Source organism: Pseudophryne corroboree, chromosome 1 (assembly GCF_028390025.1).
Source record: "Pseudophryne corroboree isolate aPseCor3 chromosome 1, aPseCor3.hap2, whole genome shotgun sequence".
Classification (NCBI taxonomy): Eukaryota; Metazoa; Chordata; class Amphibia; order Anura; family Myobatrachidae; genus Pseudophryne; species Pseudophryne corroboree.
The window spans coordinates 1,152,100,779-1,152,127,118 of NC_086444.1; the positions used below are offsets into that span (position 1 = coordinate 1,152,100,779).

At 49.2% G+C, this 26,340-nt stretch overlaps 1 long non-coding RNA gene across 1 annotated transcript in view; it reads right to left on the bottom strand.

Moving 5' to 3' along the window:
• Nucleotides 1–969: 969 nt before the first annotated feature.
• Nucleotides 970–26,340, bottom strand: part of LOC135002581 (uncharacterized) — a 70,331-nt gene continuing 44,960 nt past the window's right edge. Inside the window, exon 3 of the long non-coding RNA XR_010203819.1 lies at nucleotides 970–1,354. This is a non-coding gene — a long non-coding RNA (uncharacterized LOC135002581). The remainder of the gene's footprint in view (nucleotides 1,355–26,340) is intronic.

The following is a 26,340-nucleotide window of genomic DNA, read 5'->3' on the forward strand; positions in this document are numbered from 1 at the left end:
GGAAGTATATCCCTATAAAGCATGCGGTGACATGTACAAGACAAGACTCATGTCATTTATCTCATCAGATGCCCATGTGGACTTTATTATGTGGGAAAAACTAAATGATAATTCAAGGTAAGAGCAAACCAACATCGTTCAGCAATCCGTGCGGCCCTGACAACCGGAAAAAGTGAACAACCTGTGGCGCAACATTTCGTGGATAGAAGTCACAGCCTAGCTAGTTTAAAATATATGATCACTGACCACCTGCCAGAGATAAAACGTGGTGGGGATAGGAATAAGAGGCTGTTGGGTATGGAAGCGAGATGAATTGTCTGAATGGACACTGTTGCCCCTAGGGGTTTAAATGAGAAGATATGTTGGAATAGCCTGTATTAATTATACTGGATTTAGTATTATTAATTATCTTTATTGCACTAATTTGTTTATGTATTTGCCTTCTGTGTATGTTGTATATATTTAGCTTGCATATTGCAAATATGTTGTTGCATATGGATTACTAATATATATTTACTCGTTATTCCTCTGGGTTCTGCATATACACTTTGGTGTCTGCCTCAGTATACACTATTTCAGTGTGTTTTTAACTTCTCTATTTCTTTTTTTTTATATGTTGGTGTTTTTAATACAGGCCCGTAGATGAACCAGCTGAGAGTGACAGTGATGATGCATTCGGAACCTGGTGACACGGAAGCTTCCTAGGCAACCTCTACGGCCGCTACTGTTGCCATGGCAGTGGCGCGAGGGCTCCGTGACGTGCATGTAGTGACGTCACTGGTGTGTGCCCCGCATCGTTGGCTGGAGATCCGGGCGTTCACAGATGTTTGTTTACATTGATTGAGTGCCGACATGGTATTTGTTTACATTGATTGAGTGCCGACATGGTATTTGTTTACATTGATTGAGTGCCGACATGCTCGAGTGTATATATATATATATATATATATACAGAAGTCATACCGGCACTCCCAGAGACGACAACGAGTTCCTTTGCTGCGGTGCCCTCCAAGTCAGCAATGTGACTAGCATAGGTAGTGAATGAACGGCGGCACTCAAGCAGACTTAGTCGTTATGAAGATAAAATTTCCTTTAATCGCCTACATGTTTCGGGGAAAATCACCCCGTCCTCAGGGCTCAAACAACAATAAAAGCATCTACATATGACATTTATATACACCACAGACAAAACAACATTAGTACAAAGATTGTACTCACCTGTCCTCACGGCGCCGCCGCCCGCCCGCACATGCTGCACGCTTCCGTGTCGCAGAGTGATGACGTCACGGTGCGCCGCGGGACAGGGAGATCGTCATAGTAACCAACACTAAACAATTGCAGGCATCCGAAGGGCCTGTACAAAGAACATAATACATTTAAAAAGACAACACAATTAAAATACACATAAAGCATCGCTAATGAGGAGGACAGCAATACCTAGTCAAAATAGTATAGCTATCTCAATGGTAATATATTAAATACCTCTGTTATTAATCCAACAGAGTATTAACCATTAATATTTAGCAATAAACAATTTAACCAATAGCAGAATCCCACAACAGAATTAGATGTATATTATGTGGCCCTAAAGAAAACAAAGGAGGCCCAAATTCTCATTGAGGCCACCAGGGGATAATGTTCCCAACCTAAAAATCCAACGGGACTCCTTCTGTAGGAGTAATCTATCCCTATTGCCACCCCTCAAAGAAGTAGGGGTATGGTCAATAAGGATAGCCCGAATGCTAGCCACCCCATGTTTGGCTGTCAGACAATGACGTGCAAAGGGCTGGTCACTTGTGCCCTTCTCAAACGCTTTTTTGATGGCACTCCTATGTAGTGCCATCCTTTCCCTAAACTGTCGTATAGTTTTGCCTATATAGGCTAGACCACAGGGACATGTAAGCAAATAAATTACATGGGTTGTAGTGCACGTTAGACGATGTCTAATAGGGATCTTCTGACCCGTTTGGGGATGATTAAAAGTAGTGCCGGTTTGTAAAGTGTTACATGTGGCACATCCCAGGCATTTGTAGCACCCCATCTTAGGTCTAAGGAAATGGGACTGATTACTTTTGGCCAAATTTGTGACATCAAGGCGAACAATGTGATCTCCTATGTTGCTACCCCTAGTGTGACTGGGAAGTAGTCTAGTATTAGATAGACTACTTAAAGCAGAATCGGTTTGTATGATGGGCCACAATTGTTTGGCCTTGCTCACTATTCGTTTAGTGCTCGTAGTGAATCTGCTTACCCATGGTAGTCTATCGCCCCCCAAGTTCTGATCAGGTCTGGGGTTCAATAATTGTTGCCTAGGAATACGGAGGACCGCCTCCTTAGATTTCTCAAGTTCCCTGATGGGGTACCCCCTTTGTGCAAATCTCAGTAACATTGCATTAAGGGCCACAATGGTCTCCTGAGGGTCCGATGTAATACGCCGCACCCGCAAAAATTGTGAGTACGGCAACCCTTTCTTAAGGGCCAATGGATGAAAACTTTGATGATTCAAAAATGTATTCCTGTCGGTATCTTTAACAAAAATGGAAGTACTAAGCTGACCAGAGCTAAGGGTAATGGAAACATCTAAGTAATTAACATGCTTCTCATCAATCACATATGTAAATTTTACTACATGCTCTGAGGCATTATGTTGTTCCCACAAACTGGTAAGCTCCTCCCTAGAACCACCCCAACAGACCAGAAGATCGTCAATATAACGCCTGTAATAGACGACTTTGGACTTAACTGAAGGGTTAAGGTAAAACATGATATTTTCAAGTTGGTACATGAAGGCATTAGCGTACGATGGAGCCACAGCGGACCCCATCGCACAACCAGAAGACTGTAAGAAAAACTCCCCATTAAAGACAAAATAATTTCTTGTAAGGACCAGATTCAATAAACGTAAAAAGAAAGACACATCTGGACCCTGGTATAAAACATTGCCCTCAATAAGCACTCTGACAGCCTCCACACCTGCATCATGTGGGATGCAGGTGTAGAGGCTGGTCACATCAGCACTACATAAAAGGGTATCAGTGGGTATCGACTCCACTTGCTGTAATTGCAGCAAAAGAGACGATGTGTCCTTTAAGTAGGAAGGCAAAGCTTGAACACAGGGGTTAAGGAAGGCATCCAGGTAGACCGCTATGGGCTGATATAACGAGCCCCTTGCTGACACAATAGGTCGACCTGGGGGATTCTCTAAGGTCTTGTGTACCTTAGGCAAGGTGTAAAAAAGCGGTACTACCGGGAAGTCTACCGTAAGGGCAGTACGAACATCTTGTGATATTATACCCAAATCACTGGATTCCTTTAAATAGATGTCCAGCTCTTTCTTAAAGTCCTTAGTAGGATCTTTCATGAGACGGGAATAAACAGATAAGTCCCTTAATTGGCGCTCACACTCGTCTTTGTACTAATGTTGTTTTGTCTGTGGTGTATATAAATGTCATATGTAGATGCTTTTATTGTTGTTTGAGCCCTGAGGACGGGGTGATTTTCCCCGAAACATGTAGGCGATTAAAGGAAATTTTATCTTCATAACGACTAAGTCTGCTTGAGTGCCGCCGTTCATTCACTACCTATATATATATATATATATATTTTATTCTTTTTTTTCTTTTTCTTTTTTGTGGGGGACGGGGGTGCTACCTATTTAGTCAGTCCAGGGCCCCACAAATTCTGATGGCAGCCCTGACACAGCCTATAACATGGCAGTTAGGAGCAGATCGGCTGATACGTTAGCTGTCTCCACTTTATCACTCTCCAGGGCTTAGTACGCCTCTCCCACTGTGTCTCCTCCTACTCACACTCATTGTGGTACCATTGCAATTAATGGATAAACTGCATAGAGCGGCTGTATACACTGCAACAGCTTTCCTGGGCTGAGATTAATGTTCCCCCCTAGGCACTCTCAGGGTTCTGTGGGAATGTGCTCATTAATACAAGCCTGGAGTGTGAACAGGCCTCTGCTGACCAGCCTCATCACAGACAGGCTTTCATACACTCCTCTATCCATCACCTTGCCCTTGCAAATGTCAGTAACCCTCTTCATATGTTAAACCACACATGATCACACTCACTGCATCTGTGACTGGTGTAGCAGTATGCAGGTACGCTCAGGTATGCATACCTCCCAACTGTCCCGATTTTCGCGGGACAGTCCCGTTTTTTGGGGACTGTCCCGCTGTCCCACCCGTGAGCCGTAGTGTCCCGCGGTGGGGGGAGCAGTTGGGAGGCTCTGTCTCTCGCTACCCTGCTTAGCAGAGCAGCGGTGAATAGACGCTGTGCCATACACTTTGCACCCGTGACCCCCATTACCACAATTATAATGCGCCAGAAAGCAACAAGACCATGGTGCTTGGCAGCATGACAGCGCCTCACACTTTGTCCGGGTTACTGGGAGCGCAACGGTGACATCATGAGATCACTAGTGATGAGCACCGGACATTTTTCGGGTTTTGTGTTCTGGTTTTGGATTCGGTTCCGCGGCCGTGTTTTGGATTCGGACGCGTTTTGGCAAAACTTCCCTGAAATTTTTTTGTCGGATTCAGGTGTGTTTTGGATTCGGGTGTTTTTTTCAAAAAACCCTAAAAAACAGCTTAAATCATAGAATTTGGGGGTCATTTTGATCCCAAAGTATTATTAACCTCAATAACCATAATTTCCAATCATTTTCAGTCTATTCTGAACACCTCACACCTCACAATATTATTTTTAGTCCTAAAATTTGCACCGAGGTCGCTGGATGGCTAAGCTAAGCGACCCAAGTGGCCGACACAAACACCTGGCCCATCTAGGAGTGGCACTGCAGTGTCACGCAGGATGGCCCTTCCAAAAAACACTACCCAAACAGCACATGACGCAAAGAAAAAAAGAGGCGCAATGAGGTAGCTGTGTGAGTAAGCTAAGCGACCCTAGTGGCCGACACAAACACCTGGCCCATCTAGGAGTGGCACTGCAGTGTCACGCAGGATGGCCCTTCCAAAAAACACTCCCCAAACAGCACATGACGCAAAGAAAAAAAGAGGCGCAATGAGGTAGCTGTGTGAGTAAGCTAAGCGACCCTAGTGGCCGACACAAACACCTGGCCCATCTAGGAGTGGCACTGCAGTGTCACGCAGGATGGCCCTTCCAAAAAACACTCCCCAAACAGCACATGACGCAAAGAAAAAAAGAGGCGCAATGAGGTAGCTGTGTGAGTAAGCTAAGCGACCCAAGTGGCCGACACAAACACCTGGCCCATCTAGGAGTGGCACTGCAGTGTCACGCAGGATGGCCCTTCCAAAAAACACCCCCCAAACAGCACATGACGCAAAGAAAAATGAAAGAAAAAAGAGGTGCAAGATGGAATTGTCCTTGGGCCCTCCCACCCACCCTTATGTTGTATAAACAGGACATGCACACTTTAACCAACCCATCATTTCAGTGACAGGGTCTGCCACACGACTGTGACTGAAATGACGGGTTGGTTTGGACCCCCACCAAAAAAGAAGCAATTAATCTCTCCTTGCACAAACTGGCTCTACAGAGGCAAGATGTCCACCTCATCATCATCCTCCGATATATCACCGTGTACATCCCCCTCCTCACAGATTATCAATTCGTCCCCACTGGAATCCACCATCTCAGCTCCCTGTGTACTTTGTGGAGGCAATTGCTGCTGGTCAATGTCTCCACGGAGGAATTGATTATAATTCATTTTAATGAACATCATCTTCTCCACATTTTCTGGATGTAACCTTGTACGCCGATTGCTGACAAGGTGAGCGGCTGCACTAAACACTCTTTCGGAGTACACACTTGTGGGAGGGCAACTTCGGTAGAATAAAGCCAGTTTGTGCAAGGGCCTCCAAATTGCCTCTTTTTCCTGCCAGTATAAGTACGGACTGTCTGACGTGCCTACTTGGATGCGGTCACTCATATAATCCTCCACCATTCTTTCAATGGGGAGAGAATCATATGCAGTGACAGTAGACGACATGTCCGTAATCGTTGTCAGGTCCTTCAGTCCGGACCAGATGTCAGCATCAGCAGTCGCTCCAGACTGCCCTGCATCACCGCCAGCGGGTGGGCTCGGAATTCTGAGCCTTTTCCTCGCACCCCCAGTTGCGGGAGAATGTGAAGGAGGAGATGTTGACAGGTCGCGTTCCGCTTGACTTGACAATTTTGTCACCAGCAGTTCTTTGAACCCCAGCAGACTTGTGTCTGCCGGAAAGAGAGATTCAAGGTAGGTTTTAAATCTAGGATCGAGCACGGTGGCCAAAATGTAGTGCTCTGATTTCAACAGATTGACCACCCGTGAATCCTTGTTAAGCGAATTAAGGGCTCCATCCACAAGTCCCACATGCCTAGCGGAATCGCTCTGTGTTAGCTCCTCCTTCAATGTCTCCAGCTTCTTCTGCAAAAGCCTGAGGAGGGGAATGACCTGACTCAGGCTGGCAGTGTCTGAACTGACTTCACGTGTGGCAAGTTCAAAAGGTTGCAGAACCTTGCACAACGTTGAAATCATTCTCCACTGCGCTTGAGACAGGTGCATTCCACCTCCTATATCGTGCTCAGTTGTATAGGCTTGAATGGCCTTTTGCTGCTCCTCCAACCTCTGAAGCATATAGAGGGTTGAATTCCACCTCGATACCACTTCTTGCTTCAGATGATGGCAGGGCAGGTTCAGGCGTTTTTGGTGGTGCTCCAGTCTTCTGTACATGGTGCCTGTACGCCGAAAGTGTCCCGCAATTCTTCTGGCCACCGACAGCATCTCTTGCACGCCCCTCTCGTTTTTTAAATAATTCTGCACCACCAAATTCAAGGTATGTGCAAAACATGGGACGTGCTGGAATTTGCCCAGATTTAATGCACACACAATATTGCTGGCGTTGTCCGATGCCACAAATCCACAGGAGAGTCCAGTTGGGGTAAGCCATTCTGCGATGATCTTCCTCAGTTGCCGTAAGAGGTTTTTAGCTGTGTGCGTATTCTGGAAAGCGGTGATACAAAGCGTAGCCTGCCTAGGAAAGAGTTGGCGTTTGCGAGATGCTGCTACTGGTGCCGCCGCTGCTGTTCTTGCGGCGGGAGTCCATACATCTACCCAGTGGGCTGTCACAGTCATATAGTCCTGAGCCTGCCCTGCTCCACTTGTCCACATGTCCGTGGTTAAGTGGACATTGGGTACAACTGCATTTTTTAGGACACTGGTGAGTCTTTTTCTGAGGTCTGTGTACATTTTCGGTATCGCCTGCCTAGAAAAATGGAACCTAGATGGTATTTGGTACCGGGGACACAGTACCTCCAACAAGTCTCTAGTTGGCTCTGCAGTAATGATGGATACCGGAACCACGTTTCTCACCGCCCAGGATGCCAAGGCCTCAGTTATCCGCTTTGCAGCAGGATGACTGCTGTGATATTTCATCTTCCTCGCAAAGGACTGTTGGACAGTCAATTGCTTGGTGGAAGTAGTAAAAGTGGTCTTACGAGTACGACTTCCCCTCTGGGATGACCATCGACTCCCAGCAGCAACAACAGCAGCGCCAGCAGCAGTAGGCGTTACACGCAAGGATGCATCGGAGGAATCCCAGGCAGGAGAGGACTCGTCAGAATTGCCAGTGACATGGCCTGCAGGACTATTGGCGTTCCTGGGGAAGGAGGAAATTGACACTGAGGGAGTTGGTGGGGTGGTTTGCGTGAGCTTGGTTACAAGAGGAAGGGATTTACTGGTCAGTGGACTGCTTCCGCTGTCGCCCAAAGTTTTTGAACTTGTCACTGACTTATGATGAACGCGCTGCAGGTGACGTATAAGGGAGGATGTTCCGAGGTGGTTAACGTCCTTACCCCTACTTATTACAGCTTGACAAAGGCAACACACGGCTTGACAAATGTTGTCCGCATTTCTGTTGAAATACTTCCACACCGAAGAGCTGATTTTTTTGGTATTTTCACCAGGCATGTCAATGGCCCTATTCCTCCCACGGACAACAGGTGTCTCCCCGGGTGCCTGACTTAAAAAAACCACCTCACCATCAGAATCCTCCTGGTCAATTTCCTCCCCAGCGCCAGCAACACCCATATCCTCCTCATCCTGGTGTACTTCAACACTGACATCTTCAATCTGACTATCAGGAACTGGACCGCGGGTGCTCCTTCCAGCACTTGCAGGGGGCGTGCAAATGGTGGAAGGCGCATGCTCTTCACGTCCAGTGTTGGGAAGGTCAGGCATCGCAAACGACACAATTGGACTCTCCTTGTGGATTTGTGATTTCAAAGAACGCACAGTTCTTTGCTGTGCTTTTGGTAGCTTGAGTCTTTTCATTTTTCTAGCGAGAGGCTGAGTGCTTCCATCCTCATGTGAAGCTGAACCACTAGCCATGAACATAGGCCAGGGCCTCAGCCGTTCCTTGCCACTCCGTGTGGTAAATGGCATATTGGCAAGTTTACGCTTCTCCTCTGACAATTTTATTTTAGATTTTTGAGTCCTTTTTTTACTGATATTTGGTGTTTTGGATTTTACATGCTCTGTACTATGACATTGGGCATCGGCCTTGGCAGACGACGTTGCTGGCATTTCATCGTCTCGGCCATGACTAGTGGCAGCAGCTTCAGCACGAGGTGGAAGTCGATCTTGATCTTTCCCTATTTTTGGAACCTCAACATTTTTGTTCTCCATATTTTAATAGGCACAACTAAAAGGCACCTCAGGTAAACAATGGAGATGGATGGATACTAGTATACTTATGGATGGACGAGCGACTGCCGACACAGAGGTAGCTACAGCCGTGGACTACCGTACTGCGTCTGCTGCTAATATAGACTGGATGATAATGATATAAAAAATATATATATATCACTACTGCAGCCGGACAGGTATATATTATATAATGACGGACCTGCTGGACACTGTCAGCACTGCAGACTCCTAAAGTAAGCTACTAGTATCAAGAAGATAGAAAAAAAAAAAAACACCACAGGTAGGTGGTATACAATTTTGGATGGACGAGCGACTGCCGACACCGAGGTAGCTACAGCCGTGGACTACCGTACTGCATCTGCTGCTAATATAGACTGGATGATAATGATATAAAAAATATATATATATATCACTACTGCAGCCGGACAGGTATATATTATATAATGACGGACCTGCTGGACACTGTCAGCTCAGCACTGCAGACTCCTAAAGTAAGCTACTAGTATCAAGAAGATAAAAAAAAAAAACACCACGCGTAGGTGGTATACAATTATGGATGGACGAGCGACTGCCGACACAGAGGTAGCTACAGCCGTGGACTACCGTACTGCGTCTGCTGCTAATATAGACTGGATGATAATGAGATATAAAATATATATATATCACTACCGCAGCCGGACAGGTATATATTATATAATGACGGACCTGCTGGACACTGTCAGCTCAGCACTGCAGACTCCTAAAGTAAGCTACTAGTAGTATCAAGAAGATAGAAAAAAAAAAACACCACAGGTAGGTGGTATACAATTATGGATGGACGAGCGACTGCCGACACAGAGGTAGCTACAGCCGTGGACTACCGTACTGCGTCTGCTGCTAATATAGACTGGATGATAATGATATAAAATATATATATATATATCACTACTGCAGCCGGACAGGTATATATTATATAATGACGGACCTGCTGGACACTGTCAGCTCAGCACTGCAGACTCCTAAAGTAAGCTACTAGTATCAAGAAGATAGAAAAAAAAAAAAAACACCACGGGTAGGTGGTATACAATTATGGATGGACGAGCGACTGCCGACACAGAGGTAGCTACAGCCGTGGACTACCGTACTGCGTCTGCTGCTAGTATAGACTGGATGATAATGAGATATAAAATATATATATATCACTACTGCAGCCGGACAGGTATATATTATATAATGACGGACCTGCTGGATACTGTCAGCTCAGCACTGCAGACTCCTAAAGTAAGCTACTAGTAGTATCAAGAAGATAGAAAAAAAAAAACACCACAGGTAGGTGGTATACAATTATGGATGGACGAGCGACTGCCGACACAGAGGTAGCTACAGCCGTGGACTACCGTACTGCGTCTGCTGCTAATATAGACTGGATGATAATGATATAAAAAATATATATATATCACTACTGCAGCCGGACAGGTATATATTATATAATGACGGACCTGCTGGACACTGTCAGCTCAGCACTGCAGACTCCTAAAGTAAGCTACTAGTATCAAGAAGATAGAAAAAAAAAAAAAACACCACGGGTAGGTGGTATACAATTATGGATGGACGAGCGACTGCCGACACAGAGGTAGCTACAGCCGTTGACTACCGTACTGCGTCTGCGGCTAATATAGACTGGATGATAATGATATAAAAAATATATATATATCACTACTGCAGCCGGACAGGTATATATTATATAATGACGGACCTGCTGGACACTGTCAGCTCAGCACTGCAGACTCCTAAAGTAAGCTACTAGTATCAAGAAGATAGAAAAAAAAAAACACCACGGGTAGGTGGTATACAATTATGGATGGACGAGCGACTGCCGACACAGAGGTAGCTACAGCCGTGGACTACCGTACTGCATCTGCTGCTAATATAGACTGGATGATAATGATATAAAAAATATATATATATCACTACTGCAGCCGGACAGGTATATATTATATAATGACGGACCTGCTGGACACTGTCAGCTCAGCACTGCAGACTCCTAAAGTAAGCTACTAGTATCAAGAAGATAGAAAAAAAAAAAAACACCACGGGTAGGTGGTATACAATTATGGATGGACGAGCGACTGCCGACACAGAGGTAGCTACAGCCGTGGACTACCGTACTGCGTCTGCTGCAGTGCTAATATAGACTGGATGATAATGATATAAAAAATATATATATATCACTACTGCAGCCGGACAGGTATATATTATATAATGACGGACCTGCTGGACACTGTCAGCAGAATGCGTTTATAGAATAAAAACACCACACGATGAGTGTTTAACTTTTTCAGGCAGACAATCACAATATACTGGTGGTCAGTGGTCACTGGTCAGTCACACTGGCAGTGGCACTCTGGCAGCAAAAGTGTGCACTGTTAAAATATGTACTCCTGCTATAACTGCTCCCCAGTCTCCCCCACAATTAAGCTGTGTGAGCAGTGAGCACTCAGCACAGTCAGATATACAGTATTACATAGATGATGCAGCACACTGAGGCTGAGCACAGATATGGTATGTGACTGTGTCACACTGTGTATCGTTTTTTTCAGGCAGAGAACGGATTAATTAAACTGGTGGTCACTGGTCACACTATCAGCAAGTAGTACTCCTAATATGCTCCCCAAAATTAGTAAATCAAGTGTCTCTACTACTCTCTAGTCTACTCTAAACGGAGAGGACGCCAGCCACGTCCTCTCCCTATCAATCTCAATGCACGTGTGAAAATGGCGGCGACGCGCGGCTCCTTATATAGAATCCGAGTCTCGCGATAGAATCCGAGCCTCGCGAGAATCCGACAGCGGGATGATGACGTTCGGGCGCGCTCGGGTTAACCGAGCAAGGCGGGAAGATCCGAGTCTGCCTCGGACCCGTGTAAAAAGCGTGAAGTTCGGGGGGGTTCGGTTTCCGAGAAACCGAACCCGCTCATCACTAGAGATCACATCACGCTTCCTCCTCTGGCGGCTGTGGTTGGCGTGAAGAGAGGAGCCTGATTGCACTTTCCTGCAGCATCCCGTGCTGGGAGCAGCAGTGCAGCTGTTTCCCTTCACTCAGATCATGTGACGCATCTGCACTGAGCGGCTTTTGTTCTTCACAGGCTGGGCTGCTGGGCATGTCTCCTGCTTCACTGTGTGGGGTCATTCATTTCTAATATAATGTGGACACTACTATATATTTCTATTATTATGTGGGCATTACTATATATTTCTATTGTTATGTGGTCACTACTATATATTTCTATTATTATGGGGGACACTACTATATATTTCTATTGTAATGTGGACACTACTATATATGTCTAATATTATGGGGCATTATTATATATTTATATTGTAATGTGGGACACTACAGTTTATTTTCCTGTTATAATGGGGTGCATTACTATATGGGTGCATTACTATATATTTATTATACTAAGGGCATTACTATATATTTCTATTGTACTGGGGGTATCACTTTATATTTCTATTATACTGGAGGTAGTAATATATATTTCTAACCTTGCCTCCAGAGTTCAAAGAAAATGCACTGTGCTGTGTGGCCACACCCCTAGTGTCATGTAGCCACTCCAACTAGTGATATGTGTCAACGCCCCTTCACAACACATGACCACACCCATTTTTTGACACTCAATACCTCTAAGAAAATATTTCTACTTATGCCACTGGGGTGTAGTGTAAGTTATACAGCGATAAAGTAGTTAGCTGACAGACAGGGGCATATTGCTTTTGTATTTATACAGAACATATGGGCTGGGATGTAATGAAGTCCAAGTTCAGTGGCTGTGTAGGATGCCGGACCAACTTGGACATTTTTTTAAGGGGCAATCATGTACAAAGCTAAACCATGCCTTGTACATAATCGCCCCTTTAAAAAAAAGTCCAAGCTCGGCTGGCATCTCACACGTTCCCCGAACTCGGACTTCATTACATTCTGCACATGAAGTACTTTTAAAAAGTCATGCAATAAAAATATATGCCCTATTCCTGGTAACAGAACACAGATATGAAGTGCTGGCGCTGTGTACTGTATCTCTGATTCCAAATTCAGCACCTACTACGGTACGTGCCCTCCAGGATCCCTCTCCTGATCACCTACTACTGTACGTGCAGGCCCGGCGCTACTCGCTCAGCAAAGGGATGCAAAGCAGGTAGGCGCCGAGTAGGAGAGGCACTCTGCCTGCTTTGCATCCCTGTGCTGCGCCTGGGACCCTGCTGCTGCTGCTGCCGGCTGCTGTGCCTGTCACACTGACAGGCAGCGGCGCCGGCAGCATGATGAAGCCTCCTCCTTCCTATGACAGCGTTATGTCACACTCCATGGGCCAGCCCGAAAAGGGGGCGGAGCTACATGGTGCCAGGGGGCGGAGCTACATGGGACCAGGCTCCAGAGGAGGACAAACAGAATGGTAAGTTGGGGGAGAGTGATTGAAAAAGTGTGTGTGGGGGGAAGGGTGGGGGGTGCGTGTGTGTGTGGGGGGGAGGGGTGTTTGTGGGGTGGGGGGGAGGGTGTGTGTGTGTGGGGGGGAAGGTGTGTGTGTGTGTGTGACGGGCAGGCCCGGCGGAACCCGCTCAGCAAAGGGATGCAGCGCAGGTAGGCGCCGGCCTGGAGAGGCACTGTCTCTGCTCTGCATCCCTTTGCTGTCTGTTGGTGCTGCCGGCTGCCACTGCGCCTGTCACACTATTACAGGCAGTGGCGCCGGCAGCTATGTGTGATATGTTGTTTTTTTTAACAACAAAGCATGTTCTCTCTGGAGTCCAGAGTGGGCCAGGTCAGCATTCAGCAAACCCCACCCCTCCAGCTCACCCAGTGTGATTGCTGCAAGCACCGCCCCCTCAAGCACCTCATATTGCTGCTGCTGCAATCAGCCACGCTGTGCCCCTCCGCTGCCGCCATGAAGCACCCCCCCAGAGTCTTTACAGCTGCGGTGCTCGGCGCACAAGGGGAACTGCGCTCGCCTTGCCCCAAGTAAGTAGACCAGCATTGTGGTGGCCGCTGTGGGCAGAGAGAGACAGGCAGCGCTGAGGCAGATATCTGGTATCCCCAGTGGGCGGTTCTGAGCGACGCACAGCAGGTCAGGTCATTCGGCAGGGGGAGGGTACGGCACGGGCTGCAAGCTCCTAGGGTAATATACCCACTGAGACTCCAGGATCTCGTGATATTACAGACACCCTGATGTCACGCTGTACCCCCCCTCATCTGTGTTCTGTCACTGTGTCACCCCCCGTGTTCTGTCTCTGTGTCACCCCCCCCTTATTCTGTCACTGTGTTTCCCCCCATGTTCTGTCACTGCGTCACCCCCCCTCATGCCCTGTCACTGCGCCACCCCCCCCCCGTGTTCTGTCACTGTGTTACCCCCCCCCCGTGTTCTGTCACTGTCACCCCCAATGCTCTGTCACTGTGCCCCCCCGTGTTCTGTCACTGTGTCACCTCCCCGTGCCCTGTCACGTCACTCTGTCGTCCCCCTCCCCCAGTTTGTTTTTTGTCATTGTGTCACAATTCCCCCCTCTGTGTTCAGTCCCAGTCACTGTGTCACTCAGTTGCTGTGTCGACCCCACCCCCACGTGTTCTCTCACAGCCACTGTGCCGCCCTCCCCTAGATACCCTGCACAGGGCCGTAACTAACACCGTGACAGTGGTGCCTGGCACAGTGCATATGCACTGTGGGCACAGAGTCGCTGGCAGTAGCCTCACGGACCTGCCACCGCTGCACCATCAAACACATGGGAGGGAGGGCGCAAATTAATAGTTTGCAGGGAGGCGCTGAACACCCTAGCACCGGCCCTGTGTACGTGCACTCCAGGATCCCTCCCCTGATCATCTACTACTGTTTGTGCACTCCAGGATCCCTCCCCTGATCATCTACTACTGTATGTACACTCCAGGATCCCTCCCCTGATCATCTACTACTGTATGTGCACTCCAGGATCCCTCCCCTGATCATCTACTACTGTACGTGCACTCCAGGATCCCTCCGCTGATCATCTACTACTGTATGTGCACTCCAGGATCCCTCCCCTGATCATCTACTACTGTATGTGCACTCCAGGATCCCTCCCCTGATCATCTACTACTGTACGTGCACTCCAGGATCCCTCCCCTGATCACCTACTACTGTATGTGCACTCCAGGATCCCTCCCCTGATCATCTACTACTGTACGTGCACTCCAGGATCCCTCCCCTGATCACCTACTACTGTATATGCACTCCAGGATCCCTCCCCTGATCACCTACTACTGTATGTGCACTCCAGGATCTCTCCCCTGATCATCTACTACTGTACGTGCACTCCAGGATCCCTCCCCTGATCACCTACTACTGTATGTACACTCCAGGATCCCTCCCCTGATCATCTACTACTGTATGTGCACTCCAGGATCCCTCCCCTGATCATCTACTACTGTACGTGCACTCCAGGATCCCTCCCCTGATCATCTACTACTGTATGTGCACTCCAGGATCCCTCCCCTGATCATCTACTACTGTACGTGCACTTCAGGATCCCTCCCCTGATCACCTACTACTGTATGTGCACTCCAGGATCCCTCCCCTGATCATCTACTACTGTATGTGCACTCCAGGATCCCTCCCCTGATCATCTACTACTGTACGTGCACTCCAGGATCCCTCCCCTGATCACCTACTACTGTATGTGCACTCCAGGATCCCTCCCCTGATCATCTACTACTGTACGTGCACTCCAGGATCTCTCCCCTGATCACCTACTACTGTATATGCACTCCAGGATCCCTCCCCTGATCATCTACTACTGTACATGCACTCCAGGATCCCTCCCCTGATCATCTACTACTGTACGTGCACTCCAGGATCCCTCCCCTGATCACCTACTACTGTATGTGCGCTCCAGGATCCCTCCCCTGATCACCTACTACTGTATGTGCACTCCAGGATCTCTCCCCTGATCACCTACTACTGTACGTGCACTTCAGGATCCCTCCCCTGATCACCTACTACTGTATGTGCACTTCAGAATCCCTCCCCTGATCACCTACTACTGTACATGCACTCCAGGATTCCTCCCCTGATCACCTACTACTGTATATGCACTCCAGGATCCCTCCCCTGATCACCTACTACTGTACATGCACTCCAGGATCCCTCCCCTGATCACCTACTACTGTACGTGCACTCCAGGATCTCTCCCCTGATCATCTACTACTGTATGTGCACTCCAGGATCCCTCCCCTGATCACCTACTACTGTACGTGCACTCCAGGATCTCTCCCCTGATCATCTACTACTGTATGCGCACTCCAGGATCTCTCCCCTGATCACCTACTACTGTACGTGCACTCCAGGATCCCTCCCCTGATCACCTACTACTGTATGTGCACTCCAGGATCCCTCCCCTGATCACCTACTACTGTACGTGCACTCCAAGATCCCTCCCCTGATCACCTACTACTGTATGTGCACTCCAGGATCCCTCCCCTGATCACCTACTACTGTACGTGCACTCCAAGATCCCTCCCCTGATCACCTAATACTGTATGTGCACTCCAGGATCTCTCCCCTGATCACCTACTACTGTACGTGCACTCCAAGATCCCTCCCCTGATCACCTACTACTGTATGTGAACTCCAGTTCCCCGAACTCGGACTTAATTACATTCTGCCCATGAAGTACTTTTTTTTTTTTTTAAGTTTATTTAATTTTTCAGGTTATAAAAGACAACAACGTCCCCCCACAATTTTGGAGAGAACATATTCATAAAACTACAATATGTATGGAACAGAGGTATAACCTTAGTAAAGAAATTGTAGGGTTCCCAGATTGAAAGACAATACACTGATTATAAGAGAAATAAAGAAATTGACATTATGAGTAACATAAGCAAGACATTCTTAGAGGAACCAAATAAAAGTCTAAAATTTTCTATTGCATAGGTAGAGAACGTAAGGATGATGAAGAGGTAAAAGGAGAAGAGAGGAGGGAAAGAAGGGGAAGGTACAGCATAGAGGGGAAAGAGACAGATGTGGAGGGTCCGCCGGTACGTCTCCATACTAAACGAATTCAACTCGCGAAGTTAATGCTAGGTGAAAATAATAGCCGAGATACACGATAAGGTACTATAAAGAACGACCTCAGGTCTGCACGAAAAGTCAGTGGTTTACGAAGGTCACAGGAGGAGTGTCAAAGAGCTGCTTGAGGAGCGTGAACTACATGCGGGGGCTTGAGATTTGTACCACAGGTCCCATATCAATAGAAACTGGAATGATCTATTATGGAGATATGCAGTAATCTTGTCCATGCTTGCTAAGTACCATACTTTATCAATGACTCGACTAATGGGGGGGCCTCTTTCTGTTTCCAGTGAGGGCAATTGAGCATCTAGCGGCGTTTAAGATCTGCGTTGTCACTTTACCGGAATTAGAAGGAGAATTTGCAGTAGGGAATCCCAGGAGAAAAGACCAAGGATCCTTAGACACCTATGAAGTACTTTTAAAAAGTCATGCAATAAAAATATATGCCCTGTTCCTGGTAACAGAACACAGATAGGAAGTGCTGGCGCTGTGTACTGTATCTCTGATTCCAAATTCAGCACCTACCACGGTACGTGCGCTCCAGGATCCCTCTCCTGATCACCTACTACTGTATGTACACTCCAGGATCCCTCACCTGATCACCTACTAATGTACATGCACTCCAGGATCTCTCCCCAGATCACCTACTACTGTACGTGCACTCCAGGATCCCTACCCTGATCACCTACTACTGTACGTGCACTCCAGGAACCCTCCCCTGATCATCTACTACTGTACATGCACTCCAGGATCCCACCCCTGATCACCTACTACTGTACGCGCACTCCAGGATCACTCCCCTGATCATCTACTACTGTACACGTGCACTCCAGGATCCCACCCCTGATCACCTACTACTGTACATGCACTCCAGGATCTCTCCCCTGATCACCTACTACTGTACGTGCACTCCAGGAACCCTCCCCTGATCATCTACTACTGTACATGCACTCCAGGATCCCACCCCTGATCACCTACTACTGTACGCGCACTCCAGGATCCCTCCCCTGATCATCTACTACTGTAAACGTGCACTCCAGGATCCCACCCCTGATCACCTACTACTGTACATGCACTCCAGGATCCCACCCCTGATCACCTACTACTGTACATGCACTCCAGGATCTCTCCCCTGATCACCTACTACTGTACGTGCACTCCAGGAACCCTCCCCTGATCATCTACTACTGTACATGCACTCCAGGATCCCACCCCTGATCACCTACTACTGTACGTGCACTCCAGGATCCCTCCCCTGATCATCTACTACTGTACACGTGCACTCCAGGATCCCACCCCTGATCACCTACTACTGTACATGCACTCCAGGATCTCTCCCCTGATCACCTACTACTGTACGTGCACTCCAGGATCACTCCCCTGATCACCTACTACTGTACGTGCACTCCAGGATCCCTCCCCTGATCACCTACTACTGTACGTGCACTCCAGGATCCCTCTCCATATCATCTACTACTGTACGTGCACTCCAGGATCCCTCCCCTGATCATCTACTACTGTATGTGCACTCCAGGATCCCTCCCCTGATCACCTACTACTGTACATGCACTCCAGGACCTCTCCCCTGATCACCTACTACTGTACATGTACTCCTTGATCCCTACCCTGATCATCTACTACTGTACGTGCACTCCAGGATCCCTGTCCTGATCACCTAATACTGTATGTGCACTCCAGGATCCCTCCCCTGATCACCTACTACTGTACGTGCACTTCAGGATCCCACCCCTGATCACCTACTACTGTATGTGCACTCCAGGATCCCTCCCCTGATCACCTACTACTGTATGTGCGCTCCAGGATCCCTACCCTGATCACCTACTACTGTATGTGCACTCCAGGATCCCTGTCCTGAACACCTACTACTGTACATGCACTCCAGGATCTCTCCCCTGATCACCTACTACTGTACGTGCACTTCAGGATCCCTCCTCTGATCACCTACTACTGTATGTGCACTCCAGGATCCCTCCCCGGATCACCTACTACTGTATGTGTACTCCAGGATCTCTCCCCTGATCATCTACTATGGTACGTGCACTCCAGGATCCCTCCCCTGATAATCTACTACTGTACGTGCACTCCAGGATCCCTCCCCTGATCATCTACTACTGTACGTGCACTCCAGGATCCCACCCCTGATCACCTACTACTGTACGTGCACTCCAGGATCCCTCCCCTGATCATCTACTACTGTACGTGCACTCCAGGTTCCCACCCCTGATCACCTACTACTGTACGTGCACTCCAGGATCTCTCCCCTGATCACCTACTACTGTACGTGCACTCCAGGATCCCTCCCCTGATCATCTACTACTGTACGTGCACTCCAGGATCCCTCCGCTGATCATCTACTACTGTATGTGCACTCCAGGATCCCTCCCCTGATCATCTACTACTGTATGTGCACTCCAGGATCCCTCCCCTGATCATCTACTAATGTACGTGCACTCCAGGATCCCTCCCCTGATCACCTACTACTGTATGTGCACTCCAGGATCCCTCCCCTGATCATCTACTACTGTACGTGCACTCCAGGATCCCTCCCCTGATCACCTACTACTGTATGTGCACTCCAGGATCCCTCCCCTGATCATCTACTACTGTACGTGCACTCCAGGATCCCACCCCTGATCACCTACTACTGTATGTGCGCTCCAGGATCCCTCCCCTGATCACCTACTACTGTATATGCACTCCAGGATCTCTCCCCTGATCACCTACTACTGTACGTGCACTTCAGGATCCCTCCCCTGATCACCTACTACTGTATGTGCACTTCAGGATCCCTCCCCTGATCACCTACTACTGTACATGCACTCCAGGATTCCTCCCCTGATCACCTACTACTGTATATGCACTCCAGGATCCCTCCCCTGATCACCTACTACTGTACATGCACTCCAGGATCCTTCCCCTGATCACCTACTACTGTACGTGCACTCCAGGATCTCTCCCCTGATCATCTACTACTGTATGTGCACTCCAGGATTCCTCCCTTGATCATCTACTACTGTACGTGCACTCCAGGATCCCTCCCCTGATCACCTACTACTGTACGTGCACTCCAGGATCCCTCCCCTGATCATCTACTACTGTATGCGCACTCCAGGATCTCTCCCCTGATCACCTACTACTGTACGTGCACTTCAGGATCCCTCCCCTGATCACCTACTACTGTATGTGCACTCCAGGATTCCTCCCCTGATCACCTACTACTGTACGTGCACTCCAGGATCCCTCCCCTTATCACCTACTACTGTATGTGCACTCCAGGATCCCTCCCCTAATCACCTACTACTGTACGTGCACTCCAAGATCCCTCCCCTGATCACCTACTACTGTATGTGCACTCCAGGATCCCTCCCCTGATCACCTACTACTGTATGCGCACTCCAGGATCCCTCCCCTGATCACCTACTACTGTATGCGCACTCCAGGATCCCTCCCCTGATCACCTAATACTGTATGTGCACTCCAGGATCTCTCCCCTGATCACCTACTACTGTACGTGCACTCCAAGATCCCTCCCCTGATCACCTACTACTGTATGTGAACTCCAGTTCCCCGAACTCGGACTTCATTACATTCTGCCCATGAAGTACTTTTTTTTTTTTTTTAAAGTTTATTTAATTTTTCAGGTTATAAAAGACAACAACGTCCCCCCACAATTTTGGAGAGAACATATTCATAAAACTACAATATGTATGGAACAGAGGTATAACCTTAGTAAAGAAATTGTAGGGTTCCCAGATTGAAAGACAATACACTGATTATAAGAGAAATAAAGAAATTGACATTGTGAGTAACATAAGCAAGACATTCTTAGAGGAACCAAATAAAAGTCTAAAATTTTCTATTGCATAGGTAGAGAACGTAAGGATGATGAAGAGGTAAAAGGAGAAGAGAGGAGGGAAAGAAGGGGAAGGTACAGCATAGAGGGGAAAGAGACAGATGTGGAGGGTCCGCCGGTACGTCTCCATACTAAACGAATTCAACTCGCGAAGTTAATGCTAGGTGAAAATAATAGCCGAGATACACGATAAGGTACTATAAAGAACGACCTCAGGTCGGCACGAAAAGTCAGTGGTTTACGAAGGTCACAGGAGGAGTGTCAAAGAGCTGCTTGAGGAGCGTGAACTACATGCGGGGGCTTGAGATTTGTACCACAGGTCCCATATCAATAGAAACTGGAATGATCTATTATGGAGATATGCAGTAATCTTGTCCATGCTTGCTAAGTACCATACTTTATCAATGACTCGACTAATGGGGGGCCTCTTTCTGTTTCCAGTGGAGGGCAATTGAGCATCTAGCGGCGTTTAAGATCTGCGTTGTCACTTTACCGGAATTAGGAGGAGAATTTGCAGTAGGGAATCCCAGGAGAAAAGACCAAGGATCCTTAGACACCTATGAAGTACTTTTAAAAAGTCATGCAATAAAAATATATGCCCTATTCCTGGTAACAGAACACAGATAGGAAGTGCTGGCGCTGTGTACTGTATCTCTGATTCCAAATTCAGCACCTACTACGGTACGTGCCCTCCAGGATCCCTCTCCTGATCACCTACTACTGTACGTGCAGGCCCGGCGCTACCCGCTCAGCAAAGGGATGCAAAGCAGGTAGGCGCCAGGTAGGAGAGGCACTCTGCCTGCTTTGCATCCCTGTGCTGCGCCTGGGACCCTGCTGCTGCTGCCGGCTGCTGTGCCTGTCACACTGACAGGCAGCGGCGCCGGCAGCATGATGAAGCCTCCTCCTTCCTATGACAGCGTTATGTCACACTCCATGGGCCAGCCCGAAAAGGGGGCGGAGCTACATGGTGCCAGGGGGCGGAGCTATATGGGACCAGGCTGCAGAGGAGGACAAACAGAATGGTAAGTTGGGGGAGAGTGATTGAAAAAGTGTGTGTGGGGGGAAGGGTGGGGGGTGCATGTGTGTGTGGGGGGGAGGGGTGTTTGTGGGGTGGGGGGGTGGGGGGGGAGGGTGTGTGTGTGTGGGGGGGAAGGTGTGTGTGTGTGTGTGTGTGACGGGCAGGCCCGGCGGAACCCGCTCAGCAAAGGGATGCAGAGCAGGTAGGCGCCGGCCTGGAGAGGCACTGTCTCTGCTCTGCATCCCTTTGCTGTCTGTTGGTGCTGCTGGCTGCCACTGCGCCTGTCACACTATTACAGGCAGTGGCGCCGGCAGCTATGTGTGATATGTTTTTTTGTTTTAACAACAAAGCATGTTCTCTCTGGAGTCCAGAGTGGGCCAGGTCAGCATTCAGCAAACCCCACCCCTCCAGCTCACCCAGTGTGATTGCTGCAAGCACCGCCCCCTCAAGCACCTCATATTGCTGCTGCTGCAATCAGCCACGCAATGCCCCTCCGCTGCCGCCATGAAGCACCCCCCCAGAGTCTTTACAGCTGCGGTGCTCGGCGCACAAGGGGAACTGCGCTCGCCTGGCCCCAAGTAAGTAGACCAGCATTGTGGTGGCCGCTGTGGGCAGAGAGAGACAGGCAGCGCTGAGGCAGATATCTGGTATCCCCAGTGGGCGGCTCTGAGCGATGCACAGCAGGTCAGGTCATTCGGCAGGGGGAGGGTACGGCACGGGCTGCAAGCTCCTAGGGTAATATACCCACTGAGACTCCAGGATCTCGTGATATTACAGACACCCTGATGTCACGCTGTACCCCCCCTCATCTGTGTTCTGTCACTGTGTCACCCCCCGTGTTCTGTCACTGTGTTTCCCCCCATGTTCTGTCACTGCGTCACCCCCCTACGCCACCCCCCCCGTGTTCTGTCACTGTGTTACCCCCCCCCCGTGTTCTGTCACTGTCACCCCCAACGTTCTGTCACTGTGTCCCCCCGTGTTCTGTCACTGTGTCACCTCCCCGTGCCCTGTCACGACACTCTGTCACCCCCGTCCCCCAGTTTGTTTTTTGTCATTGTGTCACAATCCCCCCCTCTGTGTTCAGTCCCAGTCACTGTGTCACTCAGTTGCTGTGTCGACCCCACCCACACGTGTTCTCTCACAGCCACTGTGCCGCCCTCCCCTAGATACCCTGCACAGGGCCGTAACTAACACTGTGACAGTGGTGCCTGGCACAGTGCATATGCACTGTGGGCACAGAGTCGCTGGCAGTAGCCTCACGGACCTGCCACCACTGCACCATCAAACACATGGGAGGGAGGGCGCAAATTAATAGTTTGCAGGGAGGCGCCGAACACCCTAGCACCGGCCCTGTGTACGTGCACTCCAGGATCCCTCCCCTGATCATCTACTACTGTTTGTGCACTCCAGGATCCCTCCCCTGATCATCTACTACTGTATGTACACTCCAGGATCCCTCCCCTGATCATCTACTACTGTATGTGCACTCCAGGATCCCTCCCCTGATTATCTACTACTGTACGTGCACTCCAGGATCCCTCCCCTGATCACCTACTACTGTACGTGCACTCCAGGATCCCTCCCCTGATCATCTACTACTGTACGTGCACTCCAGGATCCCTCCCCTGATCACCTACTACTGTATATGCACTCCAGGATCCCTCCCCTGATCACCTACTACTGTATGTGCACTCCAGGATCCCTCCCCTGATCATCTACTACTGTACGTGCACTCCAGGATCCCTCCCCTGATCACCTACTACTGTATATGCACTCCAGGATCCCTCCCCTGATCACCTACTACTGTACGTGCACTCCAAGATCCCTCCCCTGATCACCTACTACTGTATGCGCACTCCAGGATCCCTCCCCTGATCACCTACTACTGTATGTGAACTCCAGTTCCCCGAACTCGGACTTCATTACATTCTGCCCATGAAGTACTTTTTTTTTTTTTAAAGTTTATTTAATTTTTCAGGTTATAAAAGACAACAACGTCCCCCCACAATTTTGGAGAGAACATATTCATAAAACTACAATATGTATGGAACAGAGGTATAACCTTAGTAAAGAAATTGTAGGGTTCCCAGATTGAAAGACAATACACTGATTATAAGAGAAATAAAGAAATTGACATTGTGAGTAACATAAGCAAGACATTCTTAGAGGAACCAAATAAAAGTCTAAAATTTTCTATTGCATAGGTAGAGAACGTAAGGATGATGAAGAGGTAAAAGGAGAAGAGAGGAGGGAAAGAAGGGGAAGGTACAGCATAGAGGGGAAAGAGACAGATGTGGAGGGTCCGCCGGTACGTCTCCATACTAAACGAATTCAACTCGCGAAGTTAATGCTAGGTGAAAATAATAGCCGAGATACACGATAAGGTACTATAAAGAACGACCTCAGGTCTGCACGAAAAGTCAGTGGTTTACAAAGGTCACAGGAGGAGTGTCAAAGAGCTGCTTGAGGAGCGTAAACTACATGCGGGGGCTTGAGATTTGTACCACAGGTCCCATATCAATAGAAACTGGAATGATCTATTATGGAGATATGCAGTAATCTTGTCCATGCTTGCTAAGTACCATACTTTATCAATGACTCGACTAATGGGGGGGCCTCTTTCTGTTTCCAGTGGAGGGCAATTGAGCATCTAGCGGCGTTTAAGATCTGCGTTGTCACTTTATCGGAATTAGGAGGAGAATTTGCAGTAGGGAATCCCAGGAGAAAAGACCAAGGATCCTTAGACACCTATGAAGTACTTTTAAAAAGTCATGCAATAAAAATATATGCCCTATTCCTGGTAACAGAACACAGATAGGAAGTGCTGGCGCTGTGTACTGTATCTCTGATTCCAAATTCAGCACCTACTACGGTACGTGCCCTCCAGGATCCCTCTCCTGATCACCTACTACTGTACGTGCAGGCCCGGCGCTACCCGCTCAGCAAACGGATGCAAAGCAGGTAGGCGCCAGGTAGGAGAGGCACTCTGCCTGCTTTGCATCCCTGTGCTGCGCCTTGGACCCTGCTGCTGCTGCCGGCTGCTGTGCCTGTCACACTGACAGGCAGCGGCGCCGGCAGCATGATGAAGCCTCCTCCTTCCTATGACAGCGTTATGTCACACTCCATGGGCCAGCCCGAAAAGGGGGCGGAGCTACATGGTGCCAGGGGGCGGAGCTACATGGGACCAGGCTGCAGAGGAGGACAAACAGAATGGTAAGTTGGGGGAGAGTGATTGAAAAAGTGTGTGTGGGGGGAAGGGTGGGGGGTGCATGTGTGTGTGGGGGGGAGGGGTGTTTGTGGGGTGGGGGGGTGGGGGGGAGGGTGTGTGTGTGTGGGGGGGAAGGTGTGTGTGTGTGTGTGTGACGGGCAGGCCCGGCGGAACCCGCTCAGCAAAGGGATGCAGAGCAGGTAGGCGCCGGCCTGGAGAGGCACTGTCTCTGCTCTGCATCCCTTTGCTGTCTGTTGGTGCTGCTGGCTGCCACTGCGCCTGTCACACTATTACAGGCAGTGGCGCCGGCAGCTATGTGTGATATGTTTTTTTGTTTTAACAACAAAGCATGTTCTCTCTGGAGTCCAGAGTGGGCCAGGTCAGCATTCAGCAAACCCCACCCCTCCAGCTCACCCAGTGTGATTGCTGCAAGCACCGCCCCCTCAAGCACCTCATATTGCTGCTGCTGCAATCAGCCACGCAATGCCCCTCCGCTGCCGCCATGAAGCACCCCACCAGAGTCTTTACAGCTGCGGTGCTCGGCGCACAAGGGGAACTGCGCTCGCCTGGCCCCAAGTAAGTAGACCAGCATTGTGGTGGCCGCTGTGGGCAGAGAGAGACAGGCAGCGCTGAGGCAGATATCTGGTATCCCCAGTGGGCGGCTCTGAGCGATGCACAGCAGGTCAGGTCATTCGGCAGGGGGAGGGTACGGCACGGGCTGCAAGCTCCTAGGGTAATATACCCACTGAGACTCCAGGATCTCGTGATATTACAGACACCCTGATGTCACGCTGTACCCCCCCTCATCTGTGTTCTGTCACTGTGTCACCCCCCGTGTTCTGTCACTGTGTCACCCCCCCCTTATTCTGTCACTGTGTTTCCCCCCATGTTCTGTCACTGCGTCACCCCCCCTCATGCCCTGTCACTGCGCCCCCCCCCCCCCCCGTGTTCTGTCACTGTGTTACCCCCCCCCCCCGTGTTCTGTCACTGTCACCCCCAACGTTCTGTCACTGTGCCCCCCCGTGTTCTGTCACTGTGTCCCCCCATGTTCTGTCACTGTGTCACCTCCCCGTGCCCTGTCACGTCACTCTGTCACCCCCCTCCCCCAGTTTGTTTTTTGTCATTGCGTCACAATCCCCCCCCTCTGTGTTCAGTCCCAGTCACTGTGTCACTCAGTTGCTGTGTCGACCCCACCCCCACGTGTTCTCTCACAGCCACTGTGCCGCCCTCCCCTAGATACCCTGCACAGGGCCGTAACTAACACTGTGACAGTGGTGCCTGGCACAGTGCATATGCACTGTGGGCACAGAGTCGCTGGCAGTAGCCTCACGGACCTGCCACCGCTGCACCATCAAACACATGGGAGGGATGGCGCAAATTAATAGTTTGCAGGGAGGCGCCGAACACCCTAGCACCGGCCCTGTGTACGTGCACTCCAGGATCCCTCCCCTGATCATCTACTACTGTTTGTGCACTCCAGGATCCCTCC